Source organism: Trachypithecus francoisi, unplaced genomic scaffold (genome assembly GCF_009764315.1).
Source record: "Trachypithecus francoisi isolate TF-2019V2 unplaced genomic scaffold, Tfra_2.0 Lachesis_group7, whole genome shotgun sequence".
Lineage (NCBI taxonomy): Eukaryota > Metazoa > Chordata > Mammalia > Primates > Cercopithecidae > Trachypithecus > Trachypithecus francoisi.
The window spans coordinates 71,365,082-71,387,139 of record NW_022681472.1 but is presented as its reverse complement, the minus strand read 5'-3'; the positions used below and the strand labels follow the sequence as shown (position 1 = coordinate 71,387,139).

Below are 22,058 nucleotides of genomic sequence, written 5' to 3'. Positions count from 1 at the left end.
ATGCAAAATTAGCCAGGTGTAATGCTGCATGCCTGTAATCCCAGCTCTCAGAAGGCTGAGGCAGGGGAGTCGCTTGAACTCAGGAGGCAGAGGTTGCAGTGAGCTGAGATCGCACTGTCGCACTCCAGCCTGGGCAACAGGAGCGAAAGTCCGTCTCAAACAAACAAACAAAACAAAACAAAACAAAAAAACCGGCTAGTCATTTGACATTAAGACCCTCACTCTTAGAAGAGAATAATTAGAGCACCCATGCATTCATTTATATGTATATTTATGTTTATAATTTCACTTCTAGATTCACAGAGTAAATGTCCAGATTTGCCACATGAGTGTATTGCATGATGCAGAGGTTTAGGACGTGGATGATCCTGTTACCCATGTAGCCGTCATAGTACCCAACGGTTTCTCAATACTTGTCACCCTCCCTCCCTACCCCCTCTAGTAGTTCCTAGTGTCTTCTCTTCTCATCTTTATGTCCATAAGTACCCAATTTTTAGCTCCCACTTACAAGTGAGAACATGCAGTATTTGGTTTTCTGTCCCTATGTTAATTTGCTTAGGATAATGGCATGCAGCAGTGTTCATGTAGATTACCTGTTTTGGCAAGATTTAGAGAAAGTTTGTTGAATTGAGTCAAATGTCTAAATTCGTCTGACAAAAATTGTTGAGAAACTGAACTGTGAAATGGATGAAGATTGAAGTGTATGTCATGGTATCAGTAATTTTTTGTAATTCATATGATACAGTTGGGTAGTTTAAGAATGGTGGACCTATAACTCAGTGGATTTAGGCATGTACACCCAAGTAAATATGTGGATATATGTGTATTCAATTTTTTTTTTTTGACACAGGTTCTAGCTCTGTTGCCGAGGCATGATCTCAGCATGCTGCAACCTCCGCCTCCTGGGCTCAAGCCATTCTGCCATGTCAGCCTTCAGAGTAACTGGGACTGCAGGCACATGCCACTATGCCCAGCTAATTTTTGTATTTTTTATTTGTAGGGATGGGGTTTTGCCATGTTGCCCAAGCTGGTCTCAAACTCCTGAGCTCAAAGATCTGCCCGTCTTGGCCTCCCAAAGTGCTGGGGTTACACATGTCAGCCACTGCACTCTGCCTATATATACTGCATTTTAAACAGCTCCACCTCTATTTCTTGCTCTAATGAGCCACTGGTATTAACAGTGATTTATGTCTCAATAGAAAAAAAACATCTTAAACAATGAAAGTTAGTAGTTGGCAGCATTAAGTTGGAGAAAGAGATTGGTAGTGGCAAGAGGTTTTGAAATAGAGGCTATGGCATGGGCAAGGATGCTGAGAGATGCAGGGTATATTAAAATTTATTCTTTCAGCTTCAGTTTCCTCATCTGTAAAACAGAGACAATTGATATCTACAGCATAACCTGTATTAGTTGTGATCATTTTGGTCAGGAGTTTGGCTTTTATACTATTGACAGTGGGCAACCATGAAGACTTTTTGTAAGTATCATGACAATATTCAGATCTGTTTTAAGAAAAAAATAATAGTTGAATGCAAGAAGACAAGTTAGTGGTGGAGGGAATGAAGATGGGGTAGATATGAGAAATGTGGTGTCTACTGAGGAGACAGGTAATTTTCATTCATGAGTGACATCTAACTTGTCACTCATGACTTGTGGGCTAGGCTCATAAGTATCTGGAAAGTTCTACCTTATGCCCCTTTTGAATGAAATGTGTATGGTTTACTTCTTTGAGTAATCCATCTTGTGAAATTTATTTTACATCATATTGATCAGCCTGTTAAAGTCATGGTTAAAAAAAAATAATTGCTCTTATAATTACTTTGCTTGTGAAATTGTAGCTACCTAGTAGCCATGATAACGGCCCTCTGATATAATGATCAAGAACTCCAATATATAACTCCAATAGTCTCTGGAGTTAAACAGACTTGGTGCATTTGAATCCAGTCTGATCCTGAGCATGATAATTCTGCCTACCCTTTAGAGTTGTTCTGAAGATTAAGAAAGAATACATATAATGCATTAAGGCAGTGCCTGCCTTTTAGTAAGCACTTAATGTGTAGTAGATATTATTATTTTTCACAGAAGTCTTGGTACAGTTATTAGTTCATTGTGTGCCTGGAGGTATTTGAAGTATATAGGGTATGCCCCCCACTAAAGCATACTTTAACTTAATCAGTTGAGATGCTCATCAAATTTCAAGACCAATCTTTATTCAGTAGACTAATTTGCATTGCATAATTCAAAGTAATCAGGGCAAGTTGAAATTTAGCAGCTTTTAAAACAGAATAATATTTAATAGGAACAAATAAAAGTTTAGGCCCTGAGGGAAGAAACAAACCATTACTCAGTGTGAAGCGGACAGGCTCAGCTAAAGGTCTCTGGTAAGGGGGGTAAACATAAATTTGTAACATAATACAGTGGGAATCTCACCTCTTTGTAGTGGCTTTAAGGAATATAGGGATAGTGCCTTGAGTACAAAGTAGGTTGTGGTCATCCCTACAATTTCAATTTAATTCAAAAGCTGACTAGTGAAAGGACTCGACTTCCCATTTGTTCCCAGTCATTAAGAAGATGCAGGTAGTAAAACAGAGGGAGGACAGCAAGCAAGTTTGTTAGCACTGATGCTGACCAGCAATTGGGTTGGTGCAAGCAGCAATAGTTCTTCAGTATCCCATATGTTTGCAAGCAGGCATGCAATGTTTTTCTTTTTACACTTAAAAAACAACCCCTAAAAATCTATTCTTTTTTTGTTTCTTCTGATTTCATCTAGGCCCAGTATTTCCTTTGGGGTGGTCTGCCAACCCCTTGGAAAAAAGGGACAAGCACACACAGGAGAGGAGGCACAAGTTTGGGAGGGAAGGGAAGCAGAGTTCGGTTGGACACTGAGAGGGTGAAATTCACCAGGGACAGCTGGGTGGTGATGGAGACCTCTCAGGAGAGAGATCCCAGCTGGAGAGGTGAGCCAGGGCTGTCCACAGTGAGACTACTATTACCTCTGTGCCCTAATTGTATTAACATGTAATATGGAGAGAGTTGGTGTCCTAGCTTTTTTTGTTTGCCTACATGTTCTGCCTTAACTGTTGGTTTTGTGTTGTTTTCTTTTACAAAAGTTTTGTCACCTGTGCTTTTGACTTTTTTGTGCGTGCAGGGCTGTTCTACCTCGTATGTTTTGTAGTCAAACTTATACTTTATTATTTTGCCCTTACAAATTATTTAGATTTTATTCCTCAAGAAGACTAAGCATGATACAGGGATTAAATAAATGAGTACACAGTAGAGATTCAATATCACGCTAACAACAACAACAACAACAACAACAACAAACCCCCTGCTATTTTGTAAGTATTCTGAAGTCTTAGTCATTGAACTCTGTATTTTAGGCAGAAATAAATTATTTCAAAAACAATATGTTTAGTGCATTGGAATCTGATCCTTGATGCAGTCATGAAGTACGCTTATCTTCTTTCAAACCTCAATCATTATTCCTAATTATTAGTTGTGTTATAGAGCTAGTAAACTTTAAATAGTCTCAGGAGAGAACCATTCCCAAGTATTTTATAGGGGAACTTTGTAAGTATTCTCTTTTAACACATTTTCAATTTAGTCATGTATCTATATCTGTATATACTTATGGTTTCCTGTTTTATTCAGTGGGCTGTTACAAGTTACTGTCATTATTTAATGTTCAGTTTATCCCCAGTTTGATCAGTGGAATCCCATTCAAGGTAGCTTGTGCCCTTTTGCAATGTTTCCATCAATTATCTGAGCATTCCTCCCTCTTTGGCATAATGTAATGTTCCAGGCTCATTTTGTACCTTCCCTGTCCCATTTCTGGATTCAGTCATTTCTCAAAGGAGCCCTGGATCCTCCAAGAGAAGAATGGTATTTAGATGCCAAGAACACCCTGAGTGTGCTCATTGCTCTTGGGATATTACTACCTGAAGGCCTTTTGAGCTGACTGAGCATGTATTTGAATATACAAATCACACACAGGTAAACACATTTACATCTGTATTTCTGTATTTATTTATATTGAAAACTATGAGTTTACACTGATAACTCCAACTCCAGTTCATTACAACAGAGTTTATTCTACTTTTCTCCCTTTTCATATTTGTAATTCCCTTTTCTGATAGTGAAAACACATGTTCATATTATTCTTAATACATTTACTTATTTGGTTAATTTCCTTTTTATGTAACTAATTTATTTCTGCTCCTAAGCTTTTTACTGTTCAGATGCCCTCCTCACCTTGCTCAGTCTCTGATTCCACATACCATGCCACTTGGGCTCTGAAGTCCTGTGCCAGGGCACCCATGCATGGGTTGCCCTGCCTTCCTTATCCTGCTCAGATGCTGACTCCTTGTGCTATTCCTCCTCCTACCCACAATACCTTCCTCACTTTACTGAATCTCTGAATCCCTGTGACAACCACCATCTTGTGGGGATTCCTTTCTTGCATGATCTGGTCTCTGACACTCTAAAATGGACAGGCTTCCTACTCTGATACCCTACTTACCTAGTTGGGCTGCAACACTGCTCTGAGCCGTTGTATTTTCCTCTCCCCCCAAGCTATAGACCTTTTCTTCAGAAAAAAATGTACCTGTGTTCCAAGTTACGCATAAGAATTCAGGAGCAGCGGACATGGTGGCTGTGCAATCCCAGCACTTTGGGAGGCCAAGATGGGCGGATCCTTTGAGACCAGGAGTTCCAGGAGTTGAAGACTAGTCTGGTCAACATGGTGAAACCCCATCTCTACTAAGAAATACAAAAATTAGCCGGGCATGGTGGTACATGCCTGTAAGCCCAGCTACTTGGGTAGCTGAGGCACGAGAATTGCTTGAACATGGTGGTGGAGATTGCAGTGAGCCTAGATTGCTCCACCACACTCCAGCCTGGGCGACAGAGTGAGACTGTCCCCCAAAAAAAAAAAAAAAATCAGAAAGTTTACCTTAGTTTTTTTGCACTACATCATTTTGTTGCTGCTGCTTTGTTTTGCTTTCTTTTTAAAGACAGTGGGCAGGACCATGGGATAAACAGAGGAAGTATGGAGATACATTTTTATTTTCTTATTCTCTGTTGCTATGTTGGAATACAGCTATACAAGTCAGTTCTGGCTCATTCTTCCTTCTTTAAAGGATTACACTATCTGCCTTGCTAGTATATATCTCCATCTCCTGTAGTAAATATCTCCCATCTCTCCTGAACATAATTTAGTTTTAAGAAAACTTCTTTTGGTAGAAGTTATAGATCTTTTCAAAAATAATTTACATGTAGGTCAAACATTTCAACATATAAAACAAAAAAATTGTGAAACAGTTAAAGGAAAACATGAATGAATGATTTCACTGCAGTGTGAGACTAGATACGACCTTTCTGTGTAAGACACAGAACCCAGAAGGCACAAAATAAATGGTCTATACCTAAAACAGATAAAAATAAAAACAAATAGCAAAGTGAAAGAGAATATTCGCAATTCAGCACTGACAAAAGGCTGAATTTTTAATATATAAATGATTTTTTAAACTAATCAAATCGAGAAGGAAAACAAACAGACAGACCAGTGGCCACAACAGGCCAAAGATGGTTTAGACAGTTTACAAGAAAAGATAGAAATGGCACTTACATATGCAAAATGATGCCCAACCTTATTCATAATGAAAGAAACGCAGTTTCAAATTATAACAAAATATGACATTTCACACTTTAGATTTGCAAAGATTAAAAGTTTTATAGCATGGTGAATTTGACAGAAACTGGAGGGAAACGGACACACTCATGTACTGCTGACTGCTGATAGGAGTGTCAATTGGTACAAACTGTGTGAAGAGAAGTTTGGCAATGTAAAAAAAAAAAGGTTTGCTCATAATTCTTGACCTTGTAGTTTCTCTGAAAGGAATTTGACTTACTCATATTCATATACATATGTAAAGTGATATACATACAAGAGTATTATAGGAATGTTTAATATCAAAAGAATGATTGAAATATGATACATCTGGCCAGGTGTGGCAGCTCATGCCTGTCGTCCTAGCACTTTGGGGGAGACCAAGGCAGAAGGATCCCTTGAGGCCAGAAGCTCGAGGCCGGCCTGGGTAACACAGGGTGACCCTGACTCTACACAAAATAAATTAGCCACGCCGTGGTGCACTCCTGTAGTCCCAGCTCTTTGGGAGTCTGAGGCGGGAGGATCTCTTAAGGAATTCAGAGCTGCAGTGAGCTATGACCATGTCACTGTACTCCAGCCTGGGAGACAGAGCAAGACCCTGTCTCTTTAAAAAAAAAAAAAAAAAAGAAAGAAAAAGGAATATACATAAACTGGAAACCGTGGTTACCTCTGTATGAGAGAGATACCAGCAGGAGGGGGACTGAGTTTTCAGTCTGTACTGAATTTTGAAACATAGGTTTCCATTTAAAGTGCCACAGTGGACTGTTGACATTAATACATTTATCATTCTTACTTCCAGCATGGTGTCAGAATGTATAACCATTTGGTGAAATTAGCTTAGCACGCGGCCCAGTTCAACATTCAACATCTACTTACCAATGCAGCAGTGTGTTTCTCTATTTGTTACCATGTAGGTGGTGTCATTTTCAAAGTGATTAAAACAAAAATTTCTGGGGAAAAAAAAAATGGCCCTGAAGAGTAGCACTTCTCACTCTTAGGGAGCTCTGTCTGTTGAGCTAACAAGCCGTTGCTAAAATTTTCTGATTTCAAATGATACTAACTTAGTTACAAAATTAAGAATGTAGTTTCCTAAAAATTGAACGTTCTTTATATTTCAGTTATACTTTAGGTCTATTTGATTATTTAACATAACCAAATTTAGTAATTTGACTTCCAGATATATTCCTGCCTTATTGTCACTGAAGGTGAAAACTTAGGGTTCAGGAAGGATAACATTTTTATTTAATTACATGCTTTTCAGGATATGAACTTTGCATGTTTAAAGATTTGAGTTATAAGAAATCTTCTCTACAAAGTAAGTTACTTTGGCAGATATAAACGAATTCCATTTTATTCCCAAGTAGAAAGAGCAGGAAGTATGGTATTGATACAAAGATAAAATAATTTATATTGATACAAAGATAAAATTAACTTAAGCTTTGTGCCAGTTAGAAGAACTTGGGGTTTATTAAGAAAATAGCTTCTCAACAGATTGTGAAAAGCAGCTAAAGGCTTATTGTTTTCTTAGTGTCTCAAATTTGATATTAAACTCCTATTTTAATATTTTAGTTTGGAGAATAAACTCGTTAAACATTATGAATACAGTCTTTTAAAATAAATGTCTGAGTGCCACAGTATAAGGTGAAAATATAATGTGAGTGGAAGGAAAGGGGTGTGTTTTCTGTAGGACAAACTGTACTTTTCCTGAGTGCTCTTCAATTGTGCTGTGAAATCCTGTCTTAATTAAGTAAGTCTCAGTCATTTATCATATGAAAGCATTCTCTAAATGTTTTGCCCAAGTTCCAGTTAGGTTAGTTTTAAAACAGTATTTACCTTTAGTCAAAGTTAATAAGCTAGGTAGTCTTTTCTCTAAATTAGAAGATTTAATTGGTCTTTATCATATTGATGCTTTTTTTTGTATAATCAAGGCCCTAGAAAAATCTGCAGCTTGTATTTTTGTAAATGTATAATCTTTTAAATGTGCTGAGAATTTGCTATTGAGAGGAATCTTGGGAAGGTCTTTATAAAGTGAATAGTAATGGTTCTTTTCTTCCAGTTTCTTCTGGATTATTTCATGTTATTGAAATTGTGGAATTATTGGACTTAGGGAGCCTTTCAGAGTGCCTGCAGAGTTGCATGTGTATCTGTCTAATGCTTACCCCTGTAGTCTGTTAGATTTAGTTCAGTCCAATGAGTAAAAGAAGGTAGTGCCAGAGTGGGATCCTAGGAAGGATTTCTTGGGAGACTGGTAATCTAGAAAGCTGTACTTAAACTGACAGCAATGTGAAACAGTGAGCATTTGAGAAGACGGAAGTTTATATTAGTGTTTGGACAAGCTATCAGAAAACCTCTTTTCCAGGAGGAATAACATAAAAGGTAATTGTGTCTAATCCAGAAAACCTTAACATTCAAAATAGAAACTTTAAATGTACCTCCTTTTTTTTTCTTCTTTGAGACACCCCTTCTCTGTCACCCAGGCTGGAGTGCAGTGGCGTGATCTCTGCTTGCTGCATCCTCCGCCTCCCGGGTTCAAGCGATTCTCCTGCTTCAGCCTCCCAAGGAGCTGGCATTACAAGCTTGCACAACTACACCCAGCTAATTTTTTGTATTTTTAGTAGAGACAGGCTTTCACCATGTTGGCCAGGCTGGTCTCGAACTCCTGTCCTCACATGATCCTCCTGCCTCGTCCTCCTAAAGTGCTGGGATTACAGGTGTGAACCATTGTGCCCAGCCTAAAAGGGCATTTCTTTTATAGGCCTTTTTCCCCCCCTACTAAAATAGAGCTTTCTGTTGGTGGTATTTTGAGGCAAAATTTAGATGACTGAAGAACATGGTATGTCAGATAGAAAATGCATGGAGATTATGTGGTACATGTTAACCAAAGGAAATAACACTTGAGAGTCCATATATTTGAGATGTCTTAGGGCTTTTTAGGCAGAATCATACCCAGCGCCTCCCCGCACTCCTCTTCCTCCAGGTTTGTAGGAGCTTGGGGAGTGAGTCAAAACCAAAAGGTGGCATTTGGTCTTGAACTGCAGTCAGCTGTTAGTACTGCTGGCAACGTTTCTTTCAAAGTGTGGTGTATGTGTGTTTTTCATGGATGACCTCTACAAATCGATTGTTATTTATGAATGGTAAATTAAAGTTGTTTTTACATTTCCTAACTAAGTAGTTTAACCAATGTTTGCTCTCATTGGGAGTTGCCATCAAACTTAGTAACGTAGTAAAATGTGTTTGAGCTAGGGCTATAAAATGCCCCTTTGATCTAAGAATACCGAGCGCAACAGAGTTGACTGAACAGTAAGCATTAGGGTTGAATGTATTCCCAGAGACACAGCAGCAGTATCACTGATTTTGGTGAAAATTAGTACAGACTTAGCCATGATAACTTGTTCATTTTGCTTATCAGAGCCTTTAATGTGTTGAGAATAATGGGTTTTTGATTTATTTGCTTAATTTAACAGAGGAAAAGTATTTTCTGCATGTTTTTACTTTTTATTTAAAATGAATGCAGAGAGCAGAGGTAATCCTTGAATATTTGCTGTGTCTCATTATAGTAAGCATGTTTTCTTCTGCATTCTGAGAATTATAAGAAAAATACGTTATAATTGGATCCTAATGTAAATCACACCTGGAAATGGCAGTTAGGATCAAAGTAATGTTATAGCAGTCTACAAGGATTAATACATTCTGTGCCCCTTTTCCTAGGCTTAAATATCTGCTATTACAGCCTTTTCAGTAAGTGCCTTAGCTCAGTTAGAACTTCTTTTCAAATTGTTTTGTTTTGTTTATTTGGAGATGAGGTCTCACTATGTTGCTGTGGCTGGTCATGATCTCCTGGGCTCAAGCAGTCCTCACTCCTTGGCCTCCCAAAGTGCTGGAATTACAAGTGTGAGCCGCTCTGTCCAGCCCATTCTTTTCAAACTTTATGGCTTTTTTTTTTTTCTAGTTTATTTCCAATAACCATTACTACTGGTGGGGTTGAGGGATAAAGGAAGAGAGGAGCTGTTTTTCTTTTGAATTATATTAGCCCTTCAATCTGATAGTTTTATATTGCTGTATTTTCAGTAATAGAGCATGTGACTCTAGTAGTTTCTGTTGTGTGGTCCATCAGAGATTTGTCATCTCTAAGATCTACCAGCTCTTTGCTTTCACTTAACACAAAAGAGTATAATAGTAGGAAACAGAAAAGAATAAACGGAGAGCCAGTGTGGAGAAGGACCTGAAGCTTGGTATCCTCTGAAAAGACAGATATGACTGACTTTTAGAAATAATTCTAAATGTAGAAATTATTTTAAGCAGATATTAAACTGATAGGGATTGTTATAGATATGAATATGTTATTATATATGGGAGGGGTAGATATGGCATTATCAAGTCACCAGCTGTCAAACCCCTTGCATCTTTTGGCTTGTGTTCATATTATATATACTTTTCCTATTGTGCCATTCATTTTACTCATACTAGTTAACTAAAATCAAGGAAATCTGACTTTTCAATGTGATAGAGCCTCTGACTACATTGGAGTTTTTAATAAATATAAACATCATTTCCAGAGTTCTTGATGATTTTGTAATAGCAATGCATTGGTCTTAGTACTTTCATTAATGAACTTATATACAACCCATATTACTGAGCTCTTTTAGATTACACTTATTTTCTTTGGCTTTAGTTTTTCTTGGTTCTTAAAAACAGTCAATTGTAATTAATTGTTAGATGAAAAGAATGAAACCTGTTTCTGCATTCAGCTCATGAATGCTTTTTATATAGTTAATTCAGAAATTTGTAGTTATTAAAATATATAATTTGATTTGCTCTATCTGCATTATTATTTCTAAACAGATGAGGCTAAAACATTACCCTCACTTGTATTGAAATATTTTACACATTAGTTTTTGATAATTTTATTGAGGTGTAATTCTTATACTCTATAGTTCACCCATTTAAAGCGTACAATTCTGTAGCTTTTAGTGTATTCACAGATAAGTGCATCCATCACTAGGGTCAATTCTAGAGTATTTTCAGCACCTTAAGAAGAAACCCTGTCACCCTTCCTTCCCAGTCTCTGGTATCCTCAAATCCACATTTTTTTTTTTTTTTTTTTGAGTTTGCTCTCTCTAGATAACTCATGTAAGTGGAATCATTACAATATTTGTCCTTTTGTCTCTGACTTTTTTCACTAAAATAATATTTTCAAGGTTCATTCATAGTGCAGCATACATGAGAACTTCGTTACTTGTTATTGCTGAGTAGTATTCCATTAAATGTATGTAAGTAATACACTTTTGTTATTCATCTGAACATTTGCCTATTATGAATAATGCTGCTATAAATCTATGTGTACAAATTTGTGTGGACCTTGCTTTCATTTCTCTTGGGTATATCCTAGGAGAGAATTGCTGGGTCATACGGTAACTCTCCATGCAATCCCTTGAGAAGCTGCGAAGCTGTTTACCAAAGCAGTTGCACCATTTACACGTTTTTGTTATTTTTTAAATCAAGATACTACCCATTAGTTTTTATTACTTCTCGTATTTAAAAACTTTTTGTTACAAAAGATATTTGCAAGAGAAGTACTCAAACAGATGCACAACTTAATAATTATGAAGCAAATATCTATCTATGTAACCATTACTTTGGTCAAGAAATAGAACATAGGTAGCACCGTGGATTCTCCCTGAGTGTTCCTGTGCTACCCCTTATTTTCAAGCAGCCAGTATATTGACTTTTATGAAACTCAAGTTTTTCGTAGTTCTTGCAGCAGCATTTACATGCATTATGAATTTAATTTTGTGGGTTTTTAAACTTTATAAATGTAATGACAGCGTATCTTTTATGTCTTGCTTCTTTTACTCAGCATTGTTTGTGGGTTCGTTTTCTCTAGTTCATTTTTCATTGCTATATCCTTTGGTATGAATATATCACATTTTATTTTTTCATTCTACTGTCAGTAGGGATTTTGGCTCTTCCCACTTTTTATGTGAAATTTCTAGATTATTTTAAAGCCCTGTATATGTCAGAACATTTGTATGCTGAAATTGTCCTGTAAAGCTAGTCATTTTACAACCCTTATCTAAGGTCTGAATACCAGCGAGATAAGACATCATTCTATGTTTCAAGCATATTGCATATTCTGTAGAAGGTATTTCACTACTGTCTAGCTTGTGGTAAGTTTGTCAGTAGTGGCGTGTAGCAAAATTTTTGAAATGTTTCCCTTAGAATTCAGGTATGTTTCTTCAGTTTTCCCCAATGATGTTATCTTATATAACTAAGGAAATTATGAGTTAAATTGGACTGTTCAATATGATATTTATCTTCAGATTGTTTCTTTGCATTGGTAGTAACACTTTATTTTGAACTTAAGCTGTAGTCAATATTTAGAAGGCCTGGACCTTCTAAAGTACTTTATTTTTTACAAATATTCTTAGCTTGTATCATTAAATATATGCTGACAGTAGTCAGAACTGATTCATTCTAGATGTGCATCTTGGACATTTCAGGTTCCTTATTTAAATGAGTGATTGCTTTCATGATACTGTTTCTAAGTATCTTTAAAAGGAATCATGGAGTACACAAATAACTTAGCAACCCTCATTGTTAGAGAGTTTTTTTTCCTTTAAATTTAGGTGGTTTACCATAGATTTGAAAATTATTTCAGAAATGAAAGCAGCATTGGAAATGATGCAGTTTTAAAATCCTATAAAAATGCCCCAAATTAAACAAATGTTTCCTGACCCTTCATAAAGTACGGACAAATAGACAAATCAATTTTTTGTGAATTCCTAGTTTTGTCCTTATGTGATACAGTAATGAAACGCTGTAATTAAACATTGTAGCAATTATTTAAAAATTTGGAGATTACACTGTTGATTTGTGAATTTAGTGCTATCAGTTTGTGATTTGCTTTTCTTTTGCTGGAGCTCCAAAAGTTTCAGCAAGTAAGATGGAGATTTTTAGTCATTTTTGTGAATGTGTAAACTTTGTTGACGCTTACTAATTGAATTTGTTTTGGAATATTCCTTTAGTACTGTATCTGGCCTAAAATTCTTTCTGGAATTTTGATGTTTTCTTGTTGAAGCACTTTTCCGTGAGCACCTTTTAAAGGTAACACATAGAGTTCTTGCTTATGTTCCAGTTTTATTGCTGACTCTCTATTCACATTTCCTAACTCCAGGCTTTCATTATCATCTTGTGCATGAATTACTGCCGTAGCCTTTTAATAGGTTTCCTCATCCAAGTCTTTTCCTTTTTAGTCCATCTTCTCCTCCTAGGTAATGTCTTACAGCAGAAGTTTGAGTGTCACTCTCCAACTAAACCCTTCTCTGACACCTCCTTGCCAGTTCAGTAAAGTCTAAGTTTCCCTGGCCTGTGGCCCTTTTGAGATATGGCTCAGGCCTGCCTCCCCAGCTTTATTTTTTATTCTTTCTCCTGTATATAGTATAAGATTGTTTGAAGATTACCCTAAAAATTTATTTACATTTTTATGCCTTTGCACAGTGGTTTCCTCTGGCTGAAATACTGCTTTCCCTTTTTTTTTGGTCTGGCAAACTCTTGCCCATCCTGCAAAACCTAGCAGAGGTATCATTTCCTCTGCAAAGCCTTTCCTAATTCCCCTGTCCCCATAGTCATCCCCTTTGCATTAATTCTGTACCCTACAACCTGTTGATCACCTAGTATTGTTTATGTGACTTTTTTTTTAAAACATACTCTGAACTGCTCGAAGGCAAGGAATGTGTCTTAATTTAGCTGGCTGTGTCAGCTTTTACCATAGATCCTAGAAACAGAGCTAAGCGCTCAGGAAATACTGGCAGAAATCAAGAACTGGAGTTGGGAACTGACTCTGTAATGACTGATAAATATCTTTCCACAACCTTTTTATTTTTATTGTAATATGGATGACTCGAGCACATTTAGTCTCCAGGGTATGTAGATTGTATTATTCTTTCTGATAAGTAGATAGTCAGGATACCCACAGACAGACAAAATTCATTCCATGGGGCTTATCATTGACTTGGAACTTGATGTAAAATCAACTCCTGATGAGATGCTTTTATATTTTAAGTAATAATGCTTTGATTCAGAATATGGAGCCCAGAAGAAGCTTCATGAGTAACATTTGTAAACTGTTCTGTAAGGCTTTTGTGATTGGTGTAGTCCAGTAGGGAAGAGGTAGAAGTGTTCTTTCTCTGTATTGATTACTTCCTATGTTTAATAACAGGATTAGTTTGTAATTGTATTCTCTCTTCTACTGTCAGTAAAGTTTATTGTATTAAAATGCTGGGTAAAATCCAGTGTCTTTTTCATGGGTACTAATGGAAGTGGCTGATAGTGTGAGGTGATGGAAACATTTTATTTCCAAACACTTTTCAGTTTGGGGTTGATTTCTATTACTGTAGGAGACTGATCCTTCACAGCTGTCAGAAAATCCAAGTAGGTTCTTCTCCTGCTGTGCAGATCTTTCCTTGTTTGGGAGCCTTTCATGATGCAGTAGGGGCTTTTAAAAATGTCACAGAAGTAAGGCAGTTTAAAGTAAGTGTAGAATTTGGTTGTTGCTGTTTATGGTAGAAAATTGAAAGTTAAAAACAAATGGAGGAGCAAGGCTGCTGAGCATTACATGCCTTTTTGAGTTAATAATGCCATCTCTCCTGGTCCCCTGGACTTGCTCAGCTTTTCATTCCTATTTCTTCTGCTCCAAATTCTTTTATTTGTGGGTTGAAAAATAAAAGCAGAATACATTGATGAATCACAGACAAGCAACAGCATACATCCTGTCTTGATGAATGCCTAGGTTAATATATTTGGGGAAGGGATGTAATCAGCAGTCATATGAGAGAAGCAGTCTATTGAACAGCTACGTGTTCTGAACCAAAGTGTATACTTGTTACGGAACTATTTCTCCAAATACTGTTTGAGGCTCAGTGTTAACACATTGCTGAGAAAAAGGAAGTATTCTGTGGCTGAAGAACAGGCTTCTTACTGCCTGGTTCTTTGTTATGCTTTTACTGTTTAACACGGAGACTGCAGCTCTCACAGTGGACACTAACCTTAGTAGCAGACATAATCCTGAGGCATGTTACACATTTCACCAGATGTTCTGTTTCTCTGTAGGGTATCCTCCTGGTTAGTTTCTTACATCAAACATCATAAGAAATCAGAATTTGAAGTTTATCTTAAACAGATAGGAGAGCGAAAACAGTCTTTTATAACCTAAAGACTGAGTGATTTTCATAATATCAAATAAGTTGTGCTACAGCTACATTTTATAAATGTTTTTCTGATTCATATTGCATCTATACTCTGTATGAAAACGTTGGGGAAAAAATACCTTTTAAGAAGTATCCCTTATGAATAAATAGTAAATTAGTATTCTTTCTTGACTGTACAGCAAATATTTATGATTTACATATGCCTTCCAAAAAAGCATTTGAAGCAGATATGAGTTTCTTGTTAATATGACAATTTAAAACATTTTATAATTGAACAAATTGTGGATATTCCTAATGATAACATCTGCAGGATGTTGATTTATAAACACTGTAAAATACTGTGTTGTTTTGATGCTATGCGTATTTCCTGTAGTGTATGTGTACAGTTCAAAAGAATTATTTTCTTATCTGTGTCCTTCGATCTTTGAATTTTAGCACTGGTCATAATTCTGAGTCTGGAAAAGATTTCATGATATTCCAGATTTCTGTGTTTTTCCTTCCCATCAATAATTGTCTAGCGGTTTTATGTAACATTAAGGACTGTTGCTTTAAAAAAATAGCAATAGTAGTTAAGGAGAAATGCATCATCTTGTTTCTTTGGAATAATAGGAATAGAATAGCTGCAAGGTAATTTTAAACTTTGTATTAATTGAAGAAAGGGAAGAATCACGTGTCTTTTGGAAACTGCTTTAAAACTGTTCATTCTAGATCTTCACTTTAGGGGGGATCCATAAAGAACAGTTTTACAGTGGATATATTTTAGAAGATTCACTCTCTGTTTTTTCCACTTTCAATCAAATATTTTGGAAAAAACCCTCACGTCTGCAGGACTTCCATCTGGGGAGAACTTGATCCTTTCTGCCCAGTTTCATCTTGGCCCTCTCCAGTGGTTGTATAAGAGCATCTCTTTGAGATTAAAACATAGAACAAAGACAGGCTCCTTTTATTAATAGTCAAATGAAAAGCTACAGATTTTTGACTAGTTCTTTTTGCAGAAATGGAATTATTAGTGACACGGCTTATTTTTCTCTTTTCTAAACTCTATATTTTAAAGTTGTACTACTGTAGGGGGCAATGCTTAGACTTCCTTATCTGTAAAATGGGGTCAGAAACAGTAACCTTATTTTTGAACTATTGGGAAGATTAACATAAATACATGCTAAGTGGCTACTGTGTAGTAAACTATGCATAAATATGGGCTACTATTAATCATGCCTGTAGCTTCAGAAAAAAATGATAGCTAGAATTAGAAAGAATTGAATGTATGTAACTTGCCTGGATTACATAAATCAGCAAGTACTAATGTGACCTTTAGCATTTATAAAATAGCATCTTCATAACCAGAGATTGTTTTTTGCTTTACCCAGCTTTGGTATTATTTTCTTATATAGTCTTTTTTTGTGAATATTGATAGCAACCATTTCTTATTCCAAAATTTATAGTTTAAATAAAAAATTTTAATTTATGTCATCTACACAAGAGAGCGTGACTCTTCCTTCTGCCACCTGAGGACACAGTGAGAAAATGACCGGCCATCTGCAAGCCAGGAAGGGTCTCTCAAAAGGAGTATAATTGGCTGGGAGCTTTGATCTTAGACTTCTCAGCCTCTATAAATTGTAAGAAAATACAATCCTGTTACTTAAGCCACCTAGCCTATGGTGTTTTGTAATGGCAGCCAGAGCAGAGCAATACCCAAGTGAAACTGAAAATTGGAGCAAATATGTATGAAGCAGGTTGATCTCTGTCTGTACGAAGGACATAAATTCATTATATAGAACATGAAACAAAAGACATTCTGCTTAATGTGTGGGGTATAGCTTTATCTGCCTTTATTCCTGATGGAAGAGCAGATGTCTATTGAAATTTTTGTTTTATGACAGCGTCTGTAAAATGTTACTGTTCAGTAGGTGGTAGGTAGCCTGAGATGTTTTGACCTTTAACATTCATGGAAATTTAATTGATCTTCTCTGGACAGGCACTTAATGTACTAGTCATAATTCAGTGTCAGATGATTATCATCTAAGCATAGTTCTCTATGAAAAAGTTCATGGGTCACAACCATAGCAAACCACATATTACAACATTTCATTTTATATATTCTCTTGATTAGGTTGTTGACTAGAAGTAACAGGCAATTGGAAAGGAAGACTTTTACCCCTCAAAAAACCAAACATTCCCAGCTTAAGTAGCTACATACTACTCTGTATAACCTTAATTCCATTTTAATTTTGGAAGCAAGGTAAATTTAATAGGTACAGACCACTTGGAATAATTTTTACTTTTTACCTATTGTGAGTAATTTAACCAGAGTATGCATCTTTTATCCTCTTGAAAGGTGATACAGACCTAGGAAGTGTTTTGTGAGAGTATTTGAACTGTGCTGCCTCTGGAGACAGGAATATCTTTAGGAGTTTTTCATCTGGTTTTGAGAGGTTTTCGGAGGGAGCGTCTACAACATTATCTACAGCATTGCCTTTGTAAAAGTCAAGCAGGAGAGAGATACTTGCAAAGGAAGGCATGATGATGGCAGCAAAAGCAAGTAAAATGGATCTATACCAATCACTGTTAGTAACTTTTTAAAGCTTCAAATGAGACATTATTGACTTAAATTATGCTTTTGACCTCTATGTATTGACCCGATTGCCAAGCTTCCGTTTACCAGTGAAATGTTTGAGGAAGCAATCTTCTCATCTTTCCAGTACTTTCTTAATCAACAGCCTTCAGCTGATTTTAATTTTGGGTTTTGCTGAGAGCATAGAGTGGCCTGATCCTTTGAGTATAGTGGACATTTCTGTAGTGGATAGACACTACTTTTATGCTCTTTGATCTGAGTACAACTATTGACATTATGATTTTCTGTCTGCTGGATTCTATGCTGCAATTCCATAGGAACATCTGGTTTACCTCTTGAAATGCTTCAGTTACTGAACTCCTTAAATTCTTGCATCTCTCATTTGCTTTTTCTCTCCCTATCTTATCTGTATCTTTAAACTTAACTATCACTTTTGTGAGCATGTGAATTTTGTTATGAATTAGAGAACAGAATGTACTCTCTCTGAACTTTTAGCTCTTGGTAAGTTTTTCTATTTTAAATGTTTTTTGAAAAATAAAATTATCAGAACAGTATTTTACAGAATTTAGAAAAGAATTATCTTGCATCATCTTTAGCACAGTAGTTATTAGGTTGGTATAATTCTTTCTAAATGTTTAAAATATGCTTTAAAATTGTAGAGTTTTTTTTTGTGTTTTTGTTTTGTTTTGTTTTGTTTTTTGTTTTTTGTTTTTGTTTTTTGAGACGGAGTTTCGCTCTTGTTGCCCAGGCTGCAGTGCAGTGGCACGATCTTGGCTCACTACAACCTCTACCTCCTGGGTTCAAGTGATTCTCCTGCCTCAGCCTCCCTAGTAGCTGGGATTATAGGCATGTGCCACCACGCCCAGCTAATTTTGGAGTTTTAGTAGAGACAGGGTTTCTCTGTGTTGGTCAGACTGGTCTTGAACTCCCTACCTCAGGTGAGCCACCGCACCCGGTCGTAGTGTTTGTACCTTTTCTTTTAGATAGAGTCTTGCTGTATTGCCCAGGCTGGATTATAGTGGCCCAATCTCGGCTCACTTACAACCTCTGCCTCCCAGTTCAAGCAATTCTCGTGCCTCAGCCTCCTGAGTAGCTAGGACTACAGGCGTGTTCCACCACACCTGGCTAATTTTTGTATGTTTAGTAGAGACAGGGTTTCACCATGTTGTCCAGGCTGGTCTCGAACTCCTGACCTCAGGTGATCTGCCCACCTCGGCCTCCCAAAGTGCTGGGATTACAGGTGTGAGCCACTGCGCCTGGCCAGTTTTTTTACCTTATGTATGTATTTCAGATTAAGTACATTTTTGTATTATTGAATGATCTCATCACCATCATTATTTAAGCTGTACTGTAAACTCTTGAAGGCATGAATATATTACATTTTACTTAGCATCTCCTGTCATCAGACCTGTTAGGTAATTTCTAATATTTTTATTAGTATACATAGTTTTTGGTAACCATTTAAAAACAAATATTTTTTCTTTCAAATTAGAATTGTAACCGTATTCTAGATTTCTATCAACAGAATCAAAGAATCACAGGACATAAACATTTTATGGTATATTGAAAGGAGCATGAGCTTGGTGACTGAGAAAGTCTAGCCTTGAGCTGTAGTTGTCACTGTTATACGGGCAAGTTACACATATGACGATTGGAAAAACCTACCTACCTTACATGCAATATGGAAACTATCAGATTTATTGATTGAAGTGTAATAGGTGCTCAGTAAATGGAAGCTATTATTGTTGGTGCCAGCATTTTTTCTTCAACGTTGTTGCTCTCAGTATATGAGAATGGCATTTAACTGTGACTATATAATTTACCATACAAACTGGAATGCCTTACTCCCAAGTAAATGCTAAATCATGTGGGACATCAGGACAAGTAAAAATGGGGATCCAGCCACATTAGAACATATGTCCCTCTATGGTTAAAACACATCTTAACCATCGTCGAACATTTTTTTTTCAGTAGCACATTTTTCAGGTGAAAATTACATGTTTTAGTTGAAAATGTATTTGATTGCAAAATACGTTGATTTGTAAACTGCTTATTTGGATAAGCCCAATGGAGTAAGATTCTGAATTTAAACATCATCTAAAATATTATTTTTATTTTTGCACAGTGTATTTTTCTGCAAAAGACGTAAGTAAAATTAGCTATATAATTTCAGTTCACCCCTTCTAAATATAACAACCGTTATACACAGAGCTCATTGAGATTTATAAAAATTTAGAGTCTTTGCAATGTTTTAGATTGCTATCAGGAATTTTCCCCCTTGATATTCTTAATTATGCTGGATACATTTGTATATGTTATTTCTTTTACATTACATAAGGAGAGCTATCACAGTATTCATATGAATCTTTTTTTTTTTTTTTGTTTTAGCAAAGACTTAGTAAAGCACCCACTGGTGCCAGTCACCTGCATGGTGCTGGGTACACAATGGCTTATTTGGGAAAATGTAGACAAAACAAGACAATTATAGCATAAGGGGCCAATCTTATGAAAACAGAAATACAGTGCACTAAGTGAAGGAACTGAACCTGAATTTTGGGGAACTAAGTACGTTTCTAGAAAGAAGAGACTTCTGAGCCAAGACCTGAAAGATGAGCATCCTATGTTTAGCCTTTCTCTTCCTTGCCATTTATATTAGTAGTACTGTCATACTAATTCAGGCTTGTGGTCTGATATGGTTAGGCTTTGTGACCCCATCCAGATCTCATCTTGTAATCTTCATAATCCCCACTTGTCAAGGGAGAGACCAGGTGGAGGTAATTGAATCATGGGGGACGGTTTTCCCCATGCTGTTCTCATGATAGTGAGTTCTCATGAGATCTGATGGTTTTAAAAGAGGTTCTTCCCCCTTGCTCGTCACTTCATCCTGCCACCTTGTGAGGAAGGTGTCTTGCTTCTCCTTCACCTTCCTCCATGATTGTAAGTTTCCTCAGGGCTCCCCAGCCATGCTGAACTGTGAGTCAATTAAAAGTCCTTTCTAGATGACACAGTCTAGTCTCAGGCAGTTCTTTATAGCAGCATAAAAACGGACTAATACATGTTCTTCTCCACCTTGTATTCTTTCTCTCTTTAGTATTAGTAAATAGTATTGTAACAAGAGACAAGTTTTATGAGAAGTCCTAATTGCTGCAGTTGACAACCAGCTTCAAGATCTTAACTGCGTATATGTAACTGTTGTTAGTTTATCTAACCTTTTAAAGGTTCCTGCGTGTTCCTCGGCCTATATCACATTTTGATGTTAGTGAATTAGGTTAAATACTTATTATTTAAAATAGCAGTTAATTTTTTTTTTAACTTGGCCTTTACTTTCTAAAAGATCCTCATATTTTGATGTTTTCAGAGGATAAGACATTGAAGCAATCTTATTCATATACATTTTACACATTGAAATATAAGATTGTTTATGCATTTTCTAGAATGCTTTTTTATGTTCTTAGTAATTATTAACTTTTTAAAGGTTGTATGTGTACCACAAAGGATAGTAAGTTGGTTACCATGTGTCAGATAATATTCAATTAATAGGGTAGTTTGTTTTGGTTAGCATTTTTACATCAATTACATATTTTGTTGCATTCAGATGCTTCATTCTCTTTGTGTTGTAATCCCCTTTCAAAAGTGGATCAGCAGTAGATTATCCAATCATAAAAATAGTAACATAGCACTGTTCTATTTCACTAAAATAAATTTGACATTTAAACAGAATTCCAGTGCTTAAATCAGTGTTCAGGGCCGGGGGGGTGGGGGGAGGTATTGTGATTACTCCCCAGAGGACATCAGGAGGTGTTTGGAGACACTTTTGGTTGTCACAACTTGGGAAGAGGTGTGTGTGTGCTCATTACTGGCATATAGAGGATAGAGGCTGGGGCACTGTGAATGAAACATCTTACAATGCACAGGATAGTCCTCCACAACAAAAAATTAGCCTACCCAAAATATCATCATTAGTGGCCAGGATGGGAAAGTCTGGTCAAAATGGAATGTAGATCTGTATATACTGGGAATAAGAATCTAGGAGTTTGATGATTTTACACAGGCAGTTGAAAAAGAAGTGTGTAAATAGGAATTACAGTGACACATATCTGAAATAGGTTTTATTGGTTTCTTGAGTCATTTGATCCTAGTTCCAAGAATCTTTGTGTATTTATGACTTTATCAAGTGGTAGCACAGTGCCATCAGAACATATGTGATTTAAAAATAAGTTACAAAGACATTTTTTATAAATCAATAAAGTTTTTGAGGACAGATGTGAAATGAGATATTTTATATTTTCTAAAGGATTATTTCCAGAAATAATGAGTCTTGTCTTTAAAGATGGACAGGAGTCCCAACTACAGGAGCGTTGTTCAAAGTAGCACTTTGTTTAACACAAAAAAGCAGAAGTCTCACTATAATAGCAGAGAACTTTGTAAAAACATCTACAAAGTTACTGACAAATATTATTTGGAGAGAAAGTAGAGTAATTATATTTCCTTTACAAAATGACTGTTGTATAATACTGGTTAATATCAGTCACATACAATACGCAAAAGCACTTATTTTAATTGTGCACATTACTAGATATTCAGGTTCGTAGTTGATCTGCACAGGAGCGTTCA

General features: G+C 36.4%; 1 protein-coding gene and 1 long non-coding RNA gene across 2 annotated transcripts in view; both read left to right on the top strand.

The window, feature by feature from the left end:
* The window catches only part of EIF3H (eukaryotic translation initiation factor 3 subunit H), a 110,070-nt gene that overhangs the window by 58,182 nt on the left and 29,830 nt on the right, over positions 1-22,058 (top strand). The gene's annotated exons all lie outside the window — the stretch shown is intronic.
* Positions 1,053-4,775, top strand: LOC117079482. The gene is made up of 3 exons (XR_004435471.1): positions 1,053-2,955; positions 3,216-3,336; positions 3,840-4,775. It is a non-coding gene; the product is annotated as an uncharacterized LOC117079482 (long non-coding RNA).